The sequence below is a fragment of the Aegilops tauschii genome, chromosome 4 (assembly GCF_002575655.3).
Source record: "Aegilops tauschii subsp. strangulata cultivar AL8/78 chromosome 4, Aet v6.0, whole genome shotgun sequence".
Taxonomy (NCBI): domain Eukaryota; kingdom Viridiplantae; phylum Streptophyta; class Magnoliopsida; order Poales; family Poaceae; genus Aegilops; species Aegilops tauschii.
In genome coordinates, this window is record NC_053038.3 from 183072529 (window position 1) to 183079819 (window position 7291).

The following is a 7291-nucleotide window of genomic DNA, read 5'->3' on the forward strand; positions in this document are numbered from 1 at the left end:
CCTTCTCCTTGATCCAAAAACCTTTCCCAATGATCAAGCCATGTGTATAGGACATAAAAATAATTTCTTACAAAAATAATTTGGCCAAATAGTATTTTCAAAAATTAGTTTTCCAAAAACCCCTGAATTGAGATTTGCACTGCAAGTACTTAATTAAGGGCAGTACAAATCTTTCCAAAACTATATTTGACTCCTATTAGATATAGGACACCCAGAAACCACAAAAATATAATTTTAAAAGTTATTTTCCTATTTTATTTAAAGGCTTTTTCTTAAGTCCAGAAATGGTATTAAATAGGTTAAAATTATTTTAATGCTTTAAAAATATTTGGGAAAAACCTAGGGAAACTCAGTGGACATATATTGTCCATATATAAGAGTTTCAACACATGGTCATGTTCAAAATATTGGTCAAATCCCTTAGAAACCCTTTCTGGATATTTCAAGCTTTTGAAATATTTACAAAGGAAATATTCCCCAAACATTCCAAAAAAATTCTAGCATGTCACATATGACATGTTTGATGATCTTGCCAAGTCTCGTGTCATGGAGAATAGTATAACCCCATGAAATCCTCTCAAAACCACTTCTGTCCTCTTTCAAGTTTGAACAACTTTGCACTATCAAACATGTCCAAATGCTCTCAAACTTGGTGCACATTCTCAAATGGTGTAATAATGCACCTAGACCAAATGACACAAGTTGGAGAGAATTTTATCTTGATCAAAGTGCCCCAAAACCCTCTCTGTCCATAACCAAATTTGAACAACTTTACATTGGCAACTTTTTCCTTTTGATCTCAACTTTTGTGGACATGTTCAAAACCTCAAATGATGACACTACACTAAGTGGTGCATCAAGGAGAATAGATTTGCATGACTAAATCTTGTAAAGTCCATTTCTGTTGATTTCTAGGGTTTACAAAAGTTGCATTGGCAACTTTGCGAAAATGAGCTCAAACTTGGTGGAACACCCTACTTCTATGTGCCATTTCATCCTCTTAAGTTTCATGTAAAGTGAAATTAAATTTCTTGCCAAAACCACCATCAAACAGCTTCTGACAGAAACTCAAAATCCCTGTTTAGGCCCCTTCCACTAATCTCCATGAGCTGAACTTTTTCCCACGGCCTCGCCTGATCCTCCTCTAACTCCTACATGTTTTGCTGCCCAAGGAGCAATGATTAAGGGGGGCAGAGACCCATTTTTCTTCTTTGGACAGCCACTTTTCCCTCCCTTTCTCATCTCTCTCCCACTCCTGGCAAGTTACAAAGCATCCAAAGCCTCCCTACCTCTTGTTTACTCTTCCTGCAGATGCCAGACACAAGTGGACACGCGGGTGCGCGCGAAAAGCCGCGGACACCGGCCATTTGCATGCTCTGGAGCGCGAGGCAGAGCAGGCGACCGTTGACGCCGCGTCCCCCGACCACTTCGAGCCTCACCCTTGCGCCAGTCGAGGTGCCTCCACGTCCGCAACACGCCACCGCGCTGGCCCCCTCCTTTCCCTCTCTGTCTTGCCCATGCCGCGCGTGCCCAGAGCCGCCCGAGCCCGCCAATGCGTGTGCGAGCTTGTGGCTCCACCCGGAGCTCGCCCCGCTGCTCTCTCTCTTCTTGGCGCCGTACTCCACCCCCACGAGCACTGCAGACAACCCCTTTCTCGCTCCCCTTCCCGCCCGAGCCGTTTCCACGGCCACCCGTGCGCCGCGTCCACGGTGAGCCGCGGGTCGGCTACTTAAGGCCACCCCCGAGACCCCTCTCTACTCCTTTGGCCCTCTCTCCCTCCCGTGCATTCCCTGGACCAACCCACTGCTCTTTCCATGCTCTCCTTGCACCTCCATGGCCGGAGCATTGCCGTCGGCCGCCGCTTAAATTCATGGGCCTCGACCCCTCTCTTGTCCCCATGAACACTCCCGCACCCTCTCATCACCACCGCCAACTCACCCCGTGATCCATCCCCTCCTCCTCGTGCCTTCCTCGCCTTGTCGAACCCCGCCATCGCCTGTTCCCGCCGCGGCCGAGGCCTCGCTCGCTCGGGCGTTCCCCGGCGGAAACTGGGTCCCCAAGTGGACGCGGCCCATCCTCCCGAGCTCGCCAGAGTCTGGGCAGTCGCCGGAGGTGGCCAGAGCCACCGGAATGGGCGCCAGCAAGCGCTCGGCTCCACCTTCTCTACCTCCTCTGTCGTGGGCGGGAGGAGGGAGATGACCCGGCGGGTGGACCCCGCAGATCAGTGACCCCGCCAGCGGGCCCCTCCCATTTAAGTGGAAGCGTACCAGATTCTCGCCCGCTTCCCCGCAGCGAAGACGCCCCAGCGCGAGTTCGCCTCCGACGTGGCCCCTGCGCGCGTGCTGCCGAGCCGCTGGGCCGGCCTAGTGGCGCCCTGGCACTAAACCTCGCCCAGTGCGCGCTGCCGCCACCCAGATCTGGCCCATTTCGGTAAATCATTTTTCCTTTTCTTTTTCTGTAGACTTATAAAATCCATAGAATATTCAAATCAAATCCAAATTTGATGATTCAAATTTCTAGTAGTTCCTAAAATCATGCCCTATCACATGGTGCTATTTGTACATTTTTCCAGAAGCATCTCCTTCATAAATATTTATGAAATTCCCGTTTTCCATTTCTGTGATAAACTTTTAAGTTCCTGTATACTTTTAAGTTCAAACCTTAGTTTTTGAACATTTTTTCCAGTACTTTTTGTGCCACATGAAATATTGGCCCATTTCTCCATATATTGCTAACTTTGCAAATTCAAAGGAAATTCATTTGAACTCCAAATCCAGTGAAACCAACTCCTAAATGCTTCTAAAATCATTCCTTGATAAATGGGTGCCTTTGCTCATTTTTCAAAAATAATTTTCCTGTACACTTCTTGCAAATTCACAAATCCCTTGATTCCATGATATCAAAATGTTTAGAAATATCCACTGACCCAATTCCAATGAAACTAGTCTGGTTATTTTTCATATAACCAGAGATGTCCTAGAAAAGTCAAATTAATATTTTTAGAGCACTTTTATTTCGTGCCTTGTTGTGTTGCTTAATATGATTGTTTCTGACGCTAGTTGACGAAGTAGACGAAATACTCGGAGATGGACCAGAAGATTTGAAGCCTCTGATGAACCAGGCAAGCAGCCCTTTGACCATGAGGAACCATTTTACATCTTAATAGGATTTTCGTTGCTTCACTGAGTGCATGATATACCTTGAATGGCAACCTTGCTAGGCTTGCCTCCGTTGCATACTCTATTGATACTTGCATTGTTCATGACTCTACCCTTGCTCAGAGTTGTGTTGGTGGGTTATAGAAATATGCTATAGTAAATGGCTACGCAAAGTGGGTCAAGGTTATGCATGGAAAGAAACAAGTGTGGTTTGACATACTTGCAAACAGCCCTAGTGGGTGCCACTGATGCCCCTAGGAGATGATGATGAACTAGGTCACTACTTGGTGGATAAGTAGTGTACCGAGGTTTGATAAAAGTGTTGTTTACAGAGACGGATTAGATTTAAGATTTGTCGACTGTCCCAACCTTACATGCGCAACCACTCTACCCTTATATGGGAAAGGGCATTATTGATTACCTAGGCCGATACTAGCTTGGAGCCCGCATTACTAGTGACGGGAGAGTCATTGTTGCGCTCTCTCGGGACGGGGTCGTGCCAGGTACGACAACCATGACTGTTTTTACAGGGCACCGGACACACCGTTAGTACCCCGTGCTTGTGGTATGTGATGAATATGGGAGCGTGGCTCCACACATTTTAATACATGAAATGTTGGGCACGGGGGCTGCAACCAATCGAGTGGACTCTATGTTAGTGTCGTCTAGGGAAAGATAGTGATCGGGTGCTTACCCCGGGTACTTGAGGTACCGCGGGTCGTGGATGACACGGAAGTTCCCCGAATCTTGTGGGTAAAGTGTGCAACCTCTGCATAGTGTAAAACTATTTGAATAGCCGTGTCCACGGTCAAGGACAGTTGGGTGGTGCTGCTTAGACTATGTCCATATGTTTCTGGAAAACAACACGGTTTGGTAATATATGTTGATGTGATTCGTGAGGAAGTCGCGTTGAGCTTGAGCACGAGTTGTTCACAACTCCTTTTCGATGTTAATGTCTGTAACCTCCTGATACTTGTTGCATACGCATTCATGTCCTTGATAAATGATGATCATACTTGCATGAGAAAAACTAGCTTTCCGCAAAAATGCCAAATTAGCAGTAGAGCTTGCATAATTATTCTGTTATCACTCTTGGGTTGCTTGCGAGTACATTCAAAGTACTGATTGGCTTGCCACTGGTTATTTTATTGGCCACGCATGAAAGAACACGACATAATGAAGAATACTTCGGTGAAGAACATGCGAGCTAGGACGCTTCCCAGTCAGAATGCCTGGAGGGTTAAGGCAGATGGCATGGGTCCAAGTTGTCGACGAAGCTTTCCCTTGCGATGATATAGTCAAGACTTGACCATAATGGTCATAATTTATGTAAGACGGTATGTATGGATGTAAGACTCTTGTTATTCAGCTTCTATGTGTTCAGTGAGCATTGATCTCTGGGATTACTGTACACGTGCATTCGGTGATCACGACTTATGAGTTGGGGTCCCCACAGCGACACTGAGGATCCGAGGGTGGCGCTTGCGAGCCGCCGAGGAGGGCCGCGACGGCGACAGGCGCCGGTGCCACGAAGCATGCGTCAAAAAGGCCGCGAAGCTCTTCCCAAGAAGCCACTGAGGGTCCCTGCAGGTTGAGTAGCCAGGCGCGCGGCTCACCAGCGAGGGATACGGGGAACCAGTTGGCCATGACCTTGTCGTCGCCTCCCGCCTCCAGAACGGCCTCCTCATAAGCCAGTAGGAAGGTCGACGGATCCTCCACGCCATCAAAGCGAGGCGGCATCTCCGGCCTGAACTTGGGCGGCCACTGCACCCGTCGTAAGGCGGGGTTGAAGGCCCTGAGCCCCCTGGCGCCGTCGTGGTCGCCCGTCGGTCCAGTCGAAGGAGGAGCGCCGGCCATGGGGACCGAACGGAGAGGTGGAGCCGGCGAAGGAGCGAAGTTTCGGTGCACCCCTACCTGGTGCGTCAAATGTCGGATTCTGGGTTCCGGCAAACCCTTTAGGTTCGAACACTGGGGTGCGCACGAAGATCTCTCTCTCCCAAGCTCACTCACGCAACGATCTCAAGGCCTAGCTCGCTGAACCCAAGGAACAAGAGACAGAAGAGTTTATACTGGTTCGGGCCACCGATGTGGTGTAATACCCTACTCCAGTGTGGTGTGGTGGATTGCCTTGTAGGTTGAGGATGAACAGTACAAGGGATGAACTGCCTCCTGAGGAGAGGTGTTCTGGAGCTCGGTGAGCTTGTGTGTGTGAGGATGGTCTGAATGATCCGTCCAAGATCCCATCCATCTCCCACGGTGGTGGCTAGTCCTATTTATAGAGGCCCGGGCCCTCTCCCCAAATATTTTTTTGATGGAAAGGACAGTAGGAGAGGCTCCTACTGTGTTTTCATATATAAAGAAGATACTTTACACAGTTACATCATATTTACAAGCAACTCGACCGAACCACACAAGGGTTTGTGGGTATGGCCAGAGGTGAAAGTAAAGATACAAGCCAAGTATGTAAATCAAGAAACTACTTATGTGTCAAAGATCAGCTAAGAAGGAAGTTATGAGGGCAGAGTAAGCCCTCTTGGTTCTGTGCTGTAGTAGTCCAAAATCTTCCTTGAACCTCCGAAGATAGGAGTTGATGGAAGGGTCCACCCTTCTAAAATGCTTGTTGTTTCTTTCCTTCCATAAGCTCCAAGCTGCCACGAGGAAAATGTCAAGGAATAAAGGGCCGCTCCAGGAGTCATTGGTGGTTTGCAATACGTGTAGACGGCAGTCAAATCTCAGCCAGATGATCCCTAGTTGACTCCAACAGGCTTGACTGAAAGGACACATAAAAATCGTATGATCCACCGTCTCTTCATCTGGGAGCCCACAAAGGAGGCAACTGTGATCATCCCCGATGTCATAGTGGCATCGTTTCAGCATGTTACGTGTGTTGAGCCTGTCATGAAATAGGAGCCAGCCGAAGACCTTAATCCTCATGATGCAAAGTGAACGCCAAAGACATTTGAAGATGGGGTGGGCATGTGCGTCTCTGAATAAATACTGATAGTAGTCTTTTGATCTGTACTCCGTCTTGCCCCAAATATAGTGCCAAACTTCATTAATGGAAGTGGTCGGGCTCATGTGCAGGGAGAGCATTTGGATATCTCGCACCTCGGACAAAGCCTGTGGCGAGAGTGGTAGGTGAAAAGCCGCAGCCAGCGACGTGGTCACCCCTTGATGGAAGTATCTTCATGCATGGCGAAGGAGAAGGCATGGGGGTGTGTGTTTTGGAGTACACCTTGTGCCCATAGATCCTTCCAAAACAACGCAGACGTGCCAGATAGCACTTGCACCTGTGAGATGCCGCGGAAGATTGGAGTGAGTTTCAAGATGTCTCGCCACCAGAAAGAGCCGACCGGTGGCACGGCATGTGGTATCTTGTCGGTGTAGTAGGCATCCCACACGAGCTGCACCCACGGAATATCCATCTTGTTGTAAAACTTATGGAGGAATTTCATTAGCAAGGCTTCATTTTGCAGCTTGATGTTGATGACCCCGAGACCTCCATGTTTCTTGGGCTTACAGACCATCTCCCATGCAGCAAGGGAGTTGCATTTCTCACCTTGCTCAGATTTCTTGGTCCAAAGACATCTCCTCCTGATCTTGTCGAGCATCTCAATCAGTTTTGGTGGGAACTTAAGCGTGCACATGGCGTAGATGAGGAGCGAGGTAACAGTAGAATTAAGCCCAGAAAGCTTCCCTCCATACGACATCATTGCAATGGTGGAGGTGAGACGGCCTTCGACACTGCAAACCAGCGGCATGAGATCTAGGATCGTGGGCTTGAAGGTACCAAGGGGTAGTCCAAGGTATGTAAACGGCATCGTCCCAACGGAGCAACCAAATAGACTTGCAAAGGTAGTGGCTGCTTCAGGAGAGAGATTGATTGGTATAAGTGTGGACTTATGAAAATTGATTGCAAAGCCAATCGATGAAGCATAATCAGTCAGCATCCCTTTCATAGTGGCAGCTTGTTGCAGGGAGGCTGGCATTATTAGAATCGTATCATCCGCGTATTGTATCACCGGATATTCCGTTTGACCTGCACATGGGAAGGGCTGTTGGATTCGTCCTTGTCGGAAGGCATCATTAATGGCAGCCTGGAGAAGGTCAGCGGCAAGGACAAATATCAAGGG